This window comes from Artemia sp. Qi Xiang Cuo, chromosome 20 (assembly GCF_049724085.1).
Source record: "Artemia sp. Qi Xiang Cuo chromosome 20, ASM4972408v1, whole genome shotgun sequence".
NCBI lineage: Eukaryota > Metazoa > Arthropoda > Branchiopoda > Anostraca > Artemiidae > Artemia > Artemia sp. Qi Xiang Cuo.
In genome coordinates, this window is record NC_142813.1 from 23886653 (window position 1) to 23903607 (window position 16955).

Sequence of the window (16955 nt, forward strand, 5' to 3'; positions counted from 1 at the left end):
CTACATTCATTTTTTTTTCAATTAATTGATTTAAATACCTTCTGGAGGTGTTTGTTTTGACATGATACGAAGATTCATGAATTTGTGTTCTATTGAGCATTTGATAATGAGTTTCACTCTGGGAGGGGGGAGGGGATGTAGCATCTAACATTGTCATTTTACTTGAAGAACCTATTTCCTACCTATGCTGAGGTGGCAACTGGTCGAAGAGGCAATATTTAATTTTATCTGCATGCAAACATCGATGCCCTGAAAAAGGGAGCTAATAGAAAAGTCTCTGTAATCCCAAGTGTACTGCTCTTCAAAGTTTGACCAGTGAAACAAATTTCTTATAAATTCCAGCATTGACAGATGTCAATAAAATTGAAGAGTAATGTCACAAATGTAATCGGAAACAATTGGTTCGGTTTATATTTTGCTGTTAAATGTTTATTTTACCTATTAAAGTTTATTATTTACAGCAAACGCATTCCTATAGTGTTATTTGCAGATGAAGACAAAAATAAAATTATTGCTCAATGAACCATTAGTGAAATTCTGGAACAGATTTTCCGAAACAGATGAAAGATTTATGCAACCCAGCAAGGACTGATTGTCTGAAAGAAGAAATTGAGAAAGAAAGTCTTGCAATCCCAATTTCAAATATCTTTAAATTTTAAGTTATTAACAAAAAAAAATAATAACATTTGATGATGAAGAAAACAGCCAAATTGAAAATTAAAACGTCTCTGTAAATCCTATGAACCTTTTGTCCGTAAAATAAGCGCAAATAAGCTGACTGATGATGTTTCCTTGCATTTGTAGAAGTATATGGGACTAGCGTTTTACTGAAAAAAAAACGAAACAAAAAACAGACAGTTTTGGATGTTTGTACAGTAGCATGAAGCCGTTTGTGATGTTTTTTAAAGTTCAAAAATACAGCATTTTCGGATGTTTGTATATGGTTTAAGTTTGCTTAATGTGGTACGATTAGTGTGAAATCCGCCCAACCTAACGAAAGGCTCTCTAAGCGGTTTCAATTTTGATAATTCGTGATGATTTTGTAGACACATCCGGAGTAAAGCTGTCTTGGAGGTACTAATCAGGACCGCAGACCAAGTTCTGAAACCCACATCATAGTTCGAAATTCTCCGTACTTCAGACATTACCAAGATGTATTTCTAGTTGTTTTTTTGTTGTTTTTTTTTGTGTTTTTTTTTTTATCAGGTTTACATTATCAGGGCTGGTAAGACAAAAAAGTTATCTTTTTAATAAGACATATTTCTTTTAGGCTGCCTGTTGCCTTTTCTGTTATTAAAATGATATTAATTTTTTCCCTTTAGTTTTCCAAAGAATTTAATTATATGCTAAAATTTGCCGATACCAGAGCTTGTGAAAGGCTATTGAGAGCTTTGTAAAGCAGTCTGGTATTTTTTGTCTGCTAAACATTCTGGATTCTTAAATGGGTTTTGCGTTCTCAGTATAAAGGGCTAGTTTTGCATGATCCTGCAAATATAGGGAAACATTAGCAGTCAGTTTGTTTGTATTATCTTTATAGGTAAATGTAGCATAGTCTAAAAGTGGTAATTTTTGTTCGCCATTACTTTTAATTTTCCTCTTTAGTCTCACAAGGAGGAAATTCTTTTTTGGTTTTTTTTTTTTCTCAAATGTATGTCAAAATCAGTTGATGCCAAAGTGGTTGTAAAGTGACCAGTTAGAGGTTTACTTGGGATCACATTTAGTTACCCATAACCGATTAGTTTCCTGACACTGTTGACACAATTGAGAAACAGGATGCTAAGGTGATTAGAATAATCTAGGATAAATTATTAGTTTGGAAACAGGTAGAAACAATTAAACATTATCAAGTATTGTTCTCCTTTTAGACTGCAGGAATAAGAAAAAAAGATATAAAATCAAATTTATTAGGTAAATGTGATCGTTCCATTATAATGAGCTTGTATAGTGAAAGATGTTAGTTTTTTTTTTTATTATTATTTTTTTTTGTCATAACCAACGCTAAGATCCACGAAAATTGTCAACTTTGGTTGTACACAGGTATGTATATAGGGAGAAAAAAGGCCGTGACCCCCCCCCCCCCCACAGCTTCAATATTCCGATATTGTGTACTCAATTTTGTATATTAGACAGAGAAGTAATATTAATGGGGTTAGTCACTGAATAAATGCTTTCATTCTCATATTGCTTATTGTCTGTAATTTTGCTCGGATATCCATGGTTCATGGATATGAATGCGATGCCTAAGTAAAGAACGATGTGGGCACAAAGTGGTTTTTTTTCAGCCGGGCACTTCGTATCAAAGGGGTTGTCGTAGAAACTTCGAAAAGTGCTCATTCGATTGGAAATTGGAGTGGCTAGTTCCCTTTTTAATAGTCGAAAGTGATTGGAGGGCAACTAGCCCCCCCCCCCACGTCCATCATTCCCCCAAAAATATCCAATCAAAATTTTGAGATAGCCATTTTGTTCAGCGTAGTTGATTTCCAGATAGAAAATATATTTTTGAGGAGGACGCTCCTCAAAAACATACTCACATCCTCACTGGGCAAGGGTTTTAAGTTATGCCCTGGAGCATATAATGTTTTTATAGAAGGTGTTGTCATAGAAACTTCAAAACAGGCTCATTCGATTGGAAAATCGAAGGGCTAGTACCCTGTTGAACAGTCGAAAGTAATTGGAGGGTAACTAGCCCCCCACGCCCATCATTCCCCCAAACACATCCAATCAAAATTTTGATATCCATTTTGTTCAACGTAGTTGGTTACCCGATAGAAAATCTGTTCGGGGAGGACACTCCCCCACAACCCTCAGGGCAAGGGTTTTAAGTTATGCCCTGAGGGCATATAAGGTTTTTACAGATGGCGCTGTCGTAGAAACTTCAAAAAAGGCTCATTCGATTGGAAATTCAAAGGGCTAGTGCCCTTTTTCATAGTCGAAAGTGATTGGAGGGCACATAGCCCCCCCCCCCCCCACGCCCATCATTTCCCCAAACACATCCAATGAAAATTTTTAGATAGCCATTTTGTTCATCGTCGTTGATTCCAGATAGAAAATCTTTTTGAGGAGGACATTCCACCACTACCGTCAGGGCAGGGGTTTTGAGTTATTCCCTGAGGCCATCAAAGGTTTTTATAGAAGATGTTGTCGTAGAAACTTCAAAAAAGGCTCATTCTATTGGAAATTCAAAGGGCTAGTGCCCTTTTTAATAGTCGAAAGTGATTGGAGAGCAACTAGCCCACGCCCATGCCCATCATTTCCCCAAACACATCTAATCAAAATTTTGAGATAGCCATTTAGTTCAGCCTAGTTGATTACCAGATAGAAAATATGTTTTTGAGGAGGACGCTCCCCCACAGCCCTCAGGGCAAGGGTTTTAAGTTATGCCCTGGGGGCATATAAGGTTTTTAAAGAAGGTGTTGTTGTAGAAACTTCAAAAAAAGCTCATTCGATTGGAAATTCAAAGGGCTAGTGCCCTTTTTAATAGTCGAAAGTGATTGGAGGGCAACTAGCCCCCCCCTCTCATGCCCATCCTTCCCTCAAACACCTCCAGTAAAAATTTTGAGATAGCCGTTTTGTTCAGCATAGTTAATTTTTCATATAGAAAACATGTTTTTGAGGAGGACACTCCCCACAACCCTCAGGCCAAGGATTTCAAGTTATGCCCTGGAACCATATTAGTTTTTTATTGAAATATTTGTCGTATAAACTTGAAAAAGGGCTCATTCAATTTAAAATTCAAAGGGATAGTACCCTTTTTAATAGTCGAAAGGGATTTGAGGGCAACTAACCCCCATCTCACGCCCACCTTTTCGCTAAACACATCCAATCAGAAATTTTAGATAGCCATTTTATTCAACGTAGTTGAAAGTTTCGGAAATTAGGTCTTTAATGATGAAAACCCCTCCCCCCACAGCCTTTAGGGCTATGCTAATAAGTTATGCCCCGGGGCAAATACGGTTTTTATTGAAATCGTCGTCGTGAATACTTTAATTGGGTTTAATTAATTGGAAATTGAAAGAGCTAGTTCCTTTTTTAGTAGTTAAAAATGACTTGATAGCGACTCACGCCTCTCTCACGCCCACCATTTTCCAAAACACATCCAGTCAAAATTTTGAGATATCCATTTTGTTCAAAGTAGATGAACGTTCTGGAAATTAGGTCTTTTAAGGTGATAACCTCAGAGCCCTCAGTGCAAGGGTTTTAAGTTATGCCCTTGGGGCATATAATGTTTATATAGAAAGTTGTTGTATAAATCATAGAAGCAGGATCGCGCTGCCTAAGTAAAGAACGGGGACACTCGAGAACGAGACAAGAAACGGGGACTAGGTAAAGAGGAAGACACAACCCTCAGGGCAAGGGTTTTAAGTTATGCCCTGGGGCATATAAGAACGATATTGGCACAATGTATTATTTATTATTTTTTTTCCTTTAGAGCAGGGCACTTCGTATCGAAGAAGCTGTCGTAGAAACTTCAAAAAGCGCTCATTCCATATGAAATTGGAGTGGCTTGTGCCCTTTTTAATAGTCGAAAGTGATTAGAAGGTGACTAACACCCCTCTCACGCCCACCATTTCCCCAAACCCTTACAAACAAAATTTTGAGATAGCCATGTTGTTTAACGTAGTTGAAAGTTCTGGAAATTCGGTCTTAGAGGATGACAACCACCTTAAAAGACATTAGGGTAAGTGTTGTAATTTATGCCCTGGGGCATATAAGGTGTTTATAGAAAGCGTTGTCGTTTCCAAAAGGGCACATTCGATTGGAAATCGAAAGGCCTAGTGCCTTTTTTAATAGTCGAAAGTGATTGGAAAGCTTAACATTTTTATAGTAAAGATCGAAGTAGGTATAATGTATTATTTTGTGTTGTTTAGACCTGGGCACTTCGTATCAAAGGAGTTGTCGCGGGAACTTCGAAAAGGGCTCATTCGATTGAAAATAGAAAGGGCTGATGCCCTTTTTAATAGTCGAAAGTGATTTGAGGGCAACTAATCCCCTTTCCACTCCCACCCTCCCAAGCCAACCCTCCCATTTCTGCTCTTAATTTAATCAAATCAAAATAGTGTCAGTGTATCCAAGCTATCAAAGAAAGTAAACAGATTTTTTTGCGAATGGTATTAAGTTTTCCATTTCAGGTCAACTAGAGGAGGTATGAAACTAAATTAAACAGTACTATTTGTGTCCAGATTTTTAAAAGGGTGCATGCTGTTGAAAATTGCTGAAAATTTTTCTCCAGCGTACAAATAGCAGGTCAAACCATAAAGTCTTAAAAAACGAAAAGATTTAATGTATTATTTTCTTTTCTCCCTGAAAAGACTATGTCAATATAAAACAAAAAGAAATTAATTTAAAAAACTTTTTCCACAAAATAAGTTTTTCAAAGAAAAATAAAGAACTCCATTAAACAAAAAATGAGCAAAAACAAAATCAAATAATCTACCAAGCGTAAAACTACCACAAATCAGCATCGATAAATAAATGAAACCCAAAACGAACAGAAATTATAATAATTAACCGAGTCAAACTCAAAACGAGTAGAAATTAACATAAGTTTGGCGCAAAACCCTTATGCCTTCCCAAGGCCAGAACAAAATTTGCACTTTACTGACAAAATACAAATGAATGTGCATTGTCAGTTTAATATACATATACTGATATATAGTAATCAATATGTTAATATTATTGGATTTATTAAAGTAATAAAAGTAAAAACATTTATATTTGTTCATTAAAGTGTAAATTCAGTAAACTGTCTTGGCTTTTTCTTTCTACAATTAGCCATGTATTGATGCCTGCTGCAAAATACTTGATTTTCAATTCAAAATCAACGGACAAATTGGACAAATACTTGCTTGTTAGTTTTTGAAAAGCACGCCTGCCTAGAGTCTCAGGCAGGTTGGCCAATAATTTAAAATTGACAATGGACCTTTAGATTACCTGGAATGAGAGGCAAACAAATTAAACTCTTTGTCAACCTGCCTGACGCTTTAGAAAGACGTGCCTCTCCAAAAACTAACAAACAAGTATTTGTCCAATATCCACCCGCGCAACCTTTTAAACATTTGCCTCTCAGTTACTTGGACTATCTGTCTTGGCTTTTTCTTTTTACATTTAGCCATGTCTTGATGCCTAATGCAAAATACATGTTTTTCAATTCAAAATCAAATATTTTACTGTAGGCATCAAGACATGGCTAATTATAGAAAGAAAAAAATACCCAAGACAGATAGTCCAAAGTAATTGAGAGGCAAATGTTTAAATGGCTGCATGGGTTGATTTTGGTTGATTGGACAAATGGAATGAGCCTTTCTTACTAAAATAGGTGTTTAGTTCCGTAGTAGAATATTTTTTCGGTCATTTTAGCCGTTCCTCGTTTTGCGGTTTCTATCTTTTATCCTGATTTGACAACAGAGCGAGACGTGTACTTTTGAACAAACTGTAGGCTATTTGCAGGCTTATTCATTTCATTATGTTGCTACAAATGGTAGGGAAAATTCCTATTTAATCTACAGGATTAGGTTTTTTTAGTTGATGCACACGAGATTCTGCAACCAATAAGGTGACCATAGGCCTAGTGCTTGAATCCTTTTTTAAGCTCTCCAAACATAGCTAGCTAGGCTAATCAATTCACTTGCACCCCCCTCCCCTTTTGGTCTGATATGGGTAAAATTCTACTTTAGCTACTTTTGGCTATCTTGGAAAGAGGCAAGGATAGGAAAATGAAAGTTTCAGGGATGTGTCTACAGGCTAAAGTATGCCTGGGAAGGTGTTCTGAAGTATTTACCTCCACTCCTCCCTCTAGAGGGTCCTAACCTTTGATAACCTTTAAAAATCTGTGTGTTATAAAAGTGAAACCGGTAAAATTCTACTTTAGCTACTGCTGGCTATCTTGGAAAGGAGTTTGGTTCGGAAAATGAAATTTTCAGGGATAGATCTACAGGCTAAAGTATGTCCCGGGAAGGTATTTTGAAGTACCTACCTCCACTCCTCTCTCTAGAGGTTCCTGACCTTTGATGGCCTTTAAAAATCTGTGTGTTATAAAAGTGAAACCTTGTAAAATAGATCTTCTGCTTAAAATGAAGTCCAACAAAATAGGGTAAAGTTCTACCATATCATATTATTGAGTTAGGAATAAAGTGAATACACCATTTGATGCCTTTTTTATGCTGATTATTAATATAGGGCCTAATAAGCATTTCAATTGGAAATTAATTTCAGCCCCCCCCTATATATACCAAACCCTGAATTGGCATTTATAGGGGGGGCTGAAATTCATTTCTGATAGAAATGATTATGATATTTGTAATCAGCATAAAAAAGGTATTGAATGGTGCATTCACTTTTGTCCTAACTCAATAATTATTTGAAAAAAACTACATTTTCTAAAGAGTTAAAGAGGCTGAGTTACAAGGTCGAACCTTAAAACATACAGGGATTAGGAGGCAGAGTAGGGGGGCTGCCGCCCCCCCCCCCTTTTGCAGTCTCTTTTGTTAAGTTTTTTAAGGTCACCCCCCACTTTTGCTCTTGCAAAGAACTGGTTTGCAACACAAATGAAGTCTGCTGTAGTTTCTTACCATAAAAACAACTATTGCATCTTTTATTGATGAGGGCTACCGCCCCCTGGTTTTGCCCTTGCAAAGAACTGTTTTACAACAAAAAGAAAGTCTTCTTGAATTTTTTACCATAAGAACACCCTATTGCATTTATTTGATTAAAAATTTAGTTTAGTTATAACTCTAACAGACTGAGTAGTCATTGCCAAATCCTCAGAAGATATTAAAAAAACACCATTGAAAGTTTCATTTGTATTGGTACAACCAATTGATTGCAGGGTACAGGACTTAAAAAACCTTAACAAAAGAGGCTGCAAAAGTGGGGAGGTTTGGGGGCCAGTAGCCCCCCAACTGTGCCTCCTAATCCCTGTACGTTTTAAGGTTCGACCTTGTAACTCAGCCTCTTTAACTCTTTAGAAAACGTAGTTTTTTTCAAATAATTTCTGCACGTTTTTGTACAGTTTATTACTTATTATTGCTTCACTAACTGTTAGATGATTGTGTAACATTCTTTTCTTTCTTGACAGGGTGTTTTCAAGAAGCCTTTTGCCAAAATTGGGAAATGTAAATTTGGGGGATAATTTTTTCAGTCTGAAACTATCAAAAGGCCCTGCTGGGTCTAATTCCAGTTTGAATGAGTCCTCATTCACCCGGATCCGTTGCCAACTGTGGCCTGTAGGCATGGCTGATAAAAAAAAGGGAAATGAACATAAAGTGGCTATATTTGTTTTTTGGAAAACAGGGAAGGAGTGATTAGATTGAGCTGAAATTTCAAGGATAAGTGGATTTAAAAAAGAGTTTCTTTTTTAAACTTTAAATTCAGTATATAAAAAATTGTCTCTGACAGGGAATCAAACCTGGATCTTCTGCCTGACAGTCAGGAACAGCAACCATTGTAACACAGAGACACCTGTTATATTACTTTAGTCTCCAATATCTATTTTTGACGCAAGCAATTCCCACAAAACTTGATATTTGGTTTTTGGAAAATAGGGAAGGAAGGATTGGATTGATCTGAAATTTTGAGGATAAGCTCCCAGGCCCTAGGAAAGCTTATCTTTTAAATTTCAGCCCAATCGGACAACGTTAAAGGGGGGCTGTGGTGGGAAAAATTAACATGGGCTCTTTTAGGAAAACAAGGTTTTTTGTAAATGTAAATTCAGGGGATAATTTTTTTGGTCTGAAAATATCAAAAGGCCCTAACAGGTCAAATTCCGCTTCAAATGAGTCCTCATTCACCCAAATCCGTTGCCAACTGTGGCCTGTAGGCATGGCTGATAAAAAAAAGAAGGAGAAATGAACTTTAAGTGGCTATATTTGTTTTTTGGAAAACAGGGAAGGAGTGATTGGATTGAGCTGAAATTTCGAGGATAAGCTCCCGGGCCCTAGGAAAGCTTAACCTCTAAATTTCAGCCCAATCGGACAACATTAAAGGGGGGCTGTGGCTGGAGGGTCAAAACTTCCAGCCCACTTTTACCCATGAAGATAAAGTTGGAGGGGGTGAAATTTTGCACGTTTCTTAGTTGGAGCTTGGGCTACAAAATGTGATCACTGCTGTCTCTCTGCAACCACTAGGACCGGAAATTGCTTAACATTGTGGTGGGTCACCTCTTTATAGAGGCACGAGTGTGCCTCCTTGATATGATCTGGTAGAACTTTACCCAAAATTGTTTTCAGCTTCACAACTTTGCTCAATCCTGATTTATAGAGTTTTAAAGATATGCAAATACATTTCCTAAATTTTGAACATTAACATTGATATGGCTTAAAATACTACTCAAATAACAGGAATTGCATTTTCAGAACTAAAGCCAGAGAAAAAGAATCTTATAGCAGAAAATTAAGGTAAAATTTTGTTTTGTAAAAATTTCAATAGGTATAGACCTGTCATGTATGCAAATTTCAGGATCCTCTAGAGGGAGAAGGAGAGGAGATAAGTACTTCAAAATGCCTTCCCAGGACATATTTTAGCCTGTAGACCCATCCCTGAAAGTTTCATTTTCCTAACCTCACCCCTTTCCAAGATAGGTAGAAGTAACTAAAGTAGAATTTTACTGTGAAACCTTGCAAAATAGATCTTCTGCTTAAATAAAGTACAACAAAATTCTTTTCAGCTTCACAACTTTGCTCAATCCCAATTTACAAGGTTTTAAAGATATGCAAATATATTTCCTACATTAAAAAAAAATTATATGGCTTAAAATTCTACTCAAATAGTAGGAATTACATTTTCAAAACTAAAGCCAGAGACAATGAAACTGAAAATTAAGGTTAAAAGTTGTTTTGTCAAAATTTCAATAAGCTAGGTATAGACCTGTCATGTAGGCAAATTTCAGGAGCCTCTAGAGGCAGAAAGAGTGGAGATAGGTACTTGAAAATACTTTCCTGGACATACTTTAGCCTGTAGACCTATCCCTGAAAGTTTCTTTTTTCTAACTTAACCCCTTTCCAAAATAGCCAAAAAGTAGCATTTTACCCTGATATATAGCCCAAGGACAATATAAAATCCTTATTTTATTATATGTAACTTGTATTTTTGAATCAGATTATCATGTTTTTCTTTATTGTTAGCCTAAGCCCATCCACTTTTTAGATCATTTCAAATAATATTTTGGTAAATTACACACTCAATCACATACAGAGATAAATTTCAGACTGAGAATAGCCTATAACTGTTTTAATGTAGGATTTATCATGTTTGACTACATTGAAATAATTGAGAAATACATTAGCCTAATGAGGGGGTGCACCCCTCCTAACTTAGTCTAAAGTAGTGTAATTTACTTATTAATGCAAGTTTGTGTTAATTAAACTTGCTCCTAATGCAAGTTTTATCAGATCAACCCATTTTGCCCCCTCCCCCCCCCGAAAAAAAAAATCCTTGATCTACCCCTGTGATGAGCTGTGGTGCCTTAGAGATTGTTTTTTTTAGTATACCCATGAACTTTCAGCTGCAAATCAAATATGATACCAAGATCTCTTTTAGAGTCAGCAATTGTCAGGGGTATTCTGGAGCCTACATTTTGTTATTGTTAGCTAGAGTGTACCTTAATTAGTACTTATGAATGAATTAAGATCCTCCTTGATCCATGAATTGCTCCATAGTTGATGATGCAGGTGATCAAACATCAGGTACACCCTACTGATATTTCCAGTGAACACCATTCCCATTGATGTCCAGTAACTTCTTAAAAGCTTCATAATTGGTTGCTGAGACTGTTATATGGAATAGAATATGGTGCTAAAATAGCACAAAAGCTCACATAAGCATGACAGAAAACTTACAATAATAAAACAGATGTTAGGGGATAAACATAAAAAAAAAAATTAAATCAATTATAAAAATAGGAATCAAAATGTGCTAAAATAGCACAAAAGCTACCATAAGCACATCAGAACAATTACAATAATAAAACAGGTGTTAGGGGATAAAATAAAACAAAACGTTAAATCAATTATTAAAATTATTTTAATAATAATTCAGATATCAATTAATAATATCAATCCAGAACCTAATTATTTGAGAACTGTTTGAGAAGGGAGAAAGATTTAAGGAGAAAACTAACAGATTTAAAAATGTGGGAGTTCCATTTAAGGTCATTGTCCAATTGCACACCAAGCAGTTTAACCATATTTAAATTTGGTATGCAAAGGTAATTATTTGTAGGGTGTATATTTTTTAAAAAGGAGAATAGCATGAAACTGCTTTTGGGTAATCATCTGCAAATTTAAAAGAGTTGCCAAAACTTTGTAAAACATTATTAGAAACAATTAAAAATGCTAAAGGACCTAATTTAGTCCGTTGAGGTGCTCCACAGGAAATTGAATAAAAACCTGATAAATCCTCATTAGGGAGGACTACACATTGTTCATGGCCAGACAAAAAACTAGCTACCATACATAAAACAAAATCTCTTGCACCTAAAGCCATTGCATTATCTGTAACTGTCTGATGATCCAAGGAAGGCTTTGCTAATATCAGCAAAAACATCCTCAATGTAGGAGCTATTCTACTTGAGATGTTTGAAAATAGTGTCAAGCATATAAATTAAGCAATGTATGGTGCTATGATTTCCTAAAGCCAAACTGATTTTGGTTGATTTTATCATGAATATTGTCAAAAAGGAAATTGTAAATAAAACTTTCAAAGATTTTAGAGAAAATGGAGGTTCTCGATATTGGTCTTAAGTTAGAGGAAACTTTTGGGGTCTTAGTTTTTGGTATAGAAGATATAATAGCTTGTTTAAAACACTGGAAAAACACCATGTACAAAACATTGGTTAAAAATTAGAGGTACAAATTAGCAGTTAGAGGTACACTTAAATACTGTGCACATTCTGCAATAAATTTGGTAGGTATATCACCTGGGTATACTGACTTATTTGTGTCAAGAGGTTCAAGTTCAAGTTGGGTCTGATGTATTTCAATCACAGGAATGTTACTCACTAGACTGTTGGCCAGCATATGTTGGAGTGGCAGGTGAATCTTACAAATTGAAGCCCAATGATCATTTATGACAACCACACCCACTGGGGCACCATTACTGTCCAGTAAGAAAAACTTTGAAGAGACCTTTCCCATGAGATCTTGGACACTTTTCTGGAATTTCTTAGGGTCAGAATATAATAACTTATTGAGTACGTGAGCACCTTGCTCCTTTCATGCTTTACAGATTTTGCTAACAACAGTGTTTCAAAGTTTTTGAGATTCTTGGAAAAATCCTTCCTTAAAGAGTTTATCATGTTCATTTATTAGGTTAAAAAAATTTTCATTTATCTACGGTTTGCAGTTAGATTTGTGAGTAAATTTTTTTTTACTGAAAAGGTGTCTACAATATAACTGGAAAAGTTCCACTGAAAACTTAGAAGCTATTTCATTACCATTGGTAAGACATAGGATATTGGCCCAAGATTTGGAACTAAGTTTTACCTTGAAATGCATGACCTTCTCATCAGTAATGGGTCTATAAGAATAACTGATCAATCATTTTGGGGGAAAGGATGATAAAGGGGTCCAAAAGATGCATAGATGGTCACTTGTCCCTAATGGAGGGGCTATTTTGGGGGCACAGTAGTAATCTTCAATGTTGATAAAAATTAATTCTTTGGATTTAACACCATGTGTAGGCAGCTTGACCACTTGATCAAAGCTAAGAGCAGAGCTAATCCACTTTTGGTCTTGCTAATTAAAATCACCACATAATGTATTGCAGCATAAGGATAGTTGCAGCAAATTCTGTCAGTATAAAATTGCAGATATGCTGTCAGCTCCTTCTTAAATCCACTACAAGGAGGGTAATAAACGATACAAAAAATCATGGAAGATACTTCTTTTGGGAGGTTTTTGGGGTCTGGTCCAGAGCCATAGAACTTTGGTTGTGGAGTTGTTCTCTATTTCAGAAAATGAAAAAATCCAATTAGGGAGGATAGACAAATAAAAAAAGCCACTCCATCATGAGATAGATGGATACCATCTGTTGGACTGTCTAATGGTTGACTAAATGGCAGAAAAAAAACTGTTGACAGTGTTGAGTTTTGACTGATGGTTTGAATAGCTTCTTTGAATGTCTCCTCCTTTCAGTGCCAATATTTTGGGTAGTTGATAATTGATCTCTTTTTTTTGGTGGGGGGGGGGTTCTCGGGAAGTTAGCTTATAAGTCTTAGGCATACCAGCTCTTCATTGCTGGTACACCAGTGAAGATAATTTCAACTCCTTCAAACATTGATTGTAAGACCTGTCTTTCATCTTTGTTACTACATGAATAACTCCTTATAGAAGCATTCTTTCAGTTAGAGTGTCAATGTCTTTTTGTAGTGATGTTATATCATGAGATGATATGAACTTCCTATAGAGTTTGACTGATTTGGTCAACATACCTCTAGTTAACATAGACATCTGACCATATGTGTTAACAAGGTATTTCAGGGATTGGGTCTACTGAATTCTAACACCATCAAGGACAAGCTTAGATTTGGTTGAGCAAGTGCTGGTAAAACAATAAATTCCATTTTCTCTATGTTGACCTGTAGTTCTATTCTTCTACATAGGGCCATTAAGAGATAAAGATAGGACCATAAAGAGGCAAAGACTACACCATCCACATAAGAGATAAAGCTTAGATCCAAGCACTCCAAAAAATTCAACAAGGATCAACCCTTGCAGGGAGAGCAGGGGCAATACAAAGGTCAACCCCTGAATCTAAGAGGCATGATGGTGCTTGCAAGTAGACAAGAGACTCACATGCAACAGAAATGTCAACACTGTAGAGAAACAATAGCTTTTATAACTAAAGTTCAGTTCTCATTACTTTTCTTAGTTGCCAATGGGCATATCCACATCCCAACCCATTTCTGAATCCAAGTTGTTTGTTGTGAGTCCCATTAAAGCATGCAGTATTATTGGGTTACTATAGTCATTGCACATTGGTTACATATAAGTTTTATCTGTTAATCAGATTGTCAGGCTTCCTTCCATTAATATCCACTTTTTAAAATCATTTCAAATAATATATTGGTAAATCACACCCAAAGATAAATTTCAGACTGAGAAGATAACAGGTTTAATATAGTATAATTCTTTGTGGTAAGAAATTTGGTATTAATACCAAATCTATACCAAATATTAATACCATAATTTGGTGTTAATACCAAATTGTGGTAAGCTTTATGAAGCTTATCACACTAAACATTATAAAAAAATTTATGACAACAATGGCAACATAATACACACATACAAATCTATGAAAAATAACACACTAATACAAAAACACCTAATACAAAAATAAAAAATATTCTCAAAACAGATCATGATAAGACCTAGTATGGAAATCTATCAAAATAATGATTACATATGAATAATACTGTGCCTGCTGATTATATACAATTGCATAAGAATAATCAATATATTATAATTACGTTACTGGCAATAAGTAAATATTTTAGAATATTTTAAAGTAGTTTTAAGAATTTCACCATGCTTGACAAGTTCAACATACTTCTCAATGCCTTTTCTTATATGGTTTCAAAATATGATAAAAGTTACAAAGGCAATTTAAAACCCTTAATGGATCTAATTGTGATGCTCAATTCCTGTCACTACTTGACAAGAGTAGTGTCAATAAAGTACTTACTTACTTAAGTCTGGCCATCCTTGTGGGATGTTTTGGTGTTACTCCTCTTGCTAGCTCATGCATAAGGGCTTGGTACATTGCTCTGTCTGGTGTGATACATGATAACTGGGCTATTTTGATGTTGTTGAAGTATAAGTTTTCTATCCATTGTCTTTGTGGTCTGCTTTGTGAACAAAGGCCATTGGGGGATCCTCCAAGGGCAATTTTTGGGAGACACCTTGGCTCTATTTGCTTGATGTGGCCAAACCAGCACAGTTGTTGTTTCTTGATTTTACTGATATTGGTTTTAGTTGACTGGAGCCTTTGACATACTTCCACATTTGTGATTTGGTCAGTGTATTTGATTCTAGTGATGCAATGGGGGCATCTCATCTCAAAAGCTAGAAGTTTTCTTTTGTCTTTGATTTTCAGAGTCCATGGTTTGCATCTATAAATAACTATGGGGATTACTAAACTGTTGAATAGGCACATTTTGAGTTTGTTGGATGGCTAGTCTTTGGAAGCTAGAGCTAGCAAGTGCAAGTTGATGCTTCACGTCAGAGCTACGGCAATTATCTGAGGAGAGTTGGCTACCAAGGTACAGGAAGTGTTCAACTGTTTCAACCTGTCTTCCGCCTATGGTGATAATGGACGGGTTTTCTAGTTCCCCTCGTTTGGTTAACATGAATTTGGTCTTGCTGGCATTGATCTCCATCCCAAATAACTTTGTGGTTTTGTAGAGTTTATCAGTTTGTGCCTGCAGTTCTTGTGTAGAGTTGACTAGCGCATCAGTTTCATCAGTGTAGGCAAGATTGTCTATTAGCAGCCCTCCTATTCTTGCGCCATATTCCAACTGCATCACTGACAGAACAGCATTTAGAAAGAGGTTGAAGAGATGTCATAATAAGATGCAACCCTGGAGTACTCCTGATGAAGTTGTGAACTCTTCTGACATTCCATCAACGGTTATTACTTGGCCTCAGAACTGATTATACAGACTCTTGATTATTTGGACTATCTCATAAGGGGTCCCATTGTGAAGGAGGATATGCTAGAGTCCTTTGTGCCTTATCAGGTCAAATGCCCGACGGAAATCAGCAAATAGTTGGTTGAATTCAATATATTGTTCCATGAATTGTCAAACAAAAAATATCTGATTGATTGTTGATCTTCCTGGCAGAAGCTGGCCTGATATTCTCCAATGGCAAAGGTATTTGTTGCTTGTTTATATCAGATTAGGGATTTTCGTCAGGACATGTGACTGATCACTTGTGAGGCTGATTAAACAGTAGTTTCTGCACTCTTTCTTTGACCCCTTTGTGTGAATGGGTACATTGGCAGCCTTGCACCACTGACAGGGTACGTGGCTGGTTTTCGCACTGCAGACACAATGGTATGGTACAGATCAGTTACATAATCCAATCTTACATTAATGAGTTCAGTGATGACTCCATCTGGACTAGGGGCTTTTCCTTGTTTGAGTGGCTTGATTGCTGACTTGGTTTCTGACTTGAGTGATGTGGTAGTCTGAGTTCTTGGTCGGGTATAGGGAAGCAATTTAGTATTTCAGGATCCGAAGCTACCTGGGGATTCAGTTTATTGTTAAAGTATTCTTTCCATCTTTCAAGTTTCATCTTTGAATTGTTAATCTCATTTATGTCTTTGTCCAGGGTCACTGATGATTGTGGCTCTTTTTTCCGGCCAAAACTGCTCTGCTGTTCCCCTTCTTGTACAGTAGAGCAGTTTTCGGAATGCTATGTCAGTTAAGCCAAAAAAAAAAAAAAAAAAAAAAAAAAAAAAAAAACTTTAAAGTAGTGCCATTACAATCCCTATTAATGTGCATTTTCATTATAATAGTCTTTTCCTGATAATGCACCCCATTATCCTGTTGGTCCTATATACAGTCCTAAAAATGTATTTTGTAGATGCTTTTAATCTTTTGTTGTGCCATGCATTATTTTGAATTCTTGGCTTCTAAAAACCACTGTCTAAGGGATTTATATATGATTGTTGGATTAAATGTTATTTGAAAATGTATATAACAGTGGAACAAACAAGGAAGCGTGATTTAGAGAAACATGGTGCACATTATAAATTAAGAATATCATTGTTTTCTTTTAATTTTCTATGTATCTTAGTGCTATATTTGGGAACATAGGGAGGAGAGGGCTATATTTGTTGGTGAAATGATTGTTACATTTGGAGAGAGCATAACAAAGGCATCAGATAGTTTGTTCACCTTGTCCCTATATAATTAATGGAATCATCTTGAAATTTACCTAAACCAGCATTAATAAGGG

At 36.0% G+C, this 16955-nt stretch overlaps 1 protein-coding gene across 1 annotated transcript in view; it reads left to right on the forward strand.

Moving 5' to 3' along the window:
• The first annotated feature begins 6415 nt into the window (after window positions 1-6415).
• The window catches only part of Stim (stromal interaction molecule), a 28987-nt gene continuing 18447 nt past the window's right edge, over window positions 6416-16955 (forward strand). The window contains exon 1 of the mRNA XM_089106296.1: window positions 6416-6478. The gene's annotated coding sequence lies outside the window, so the exon portion shown is untranslated. The remainder of the gene's footprint in view (window positions 6479-16955) is intronic.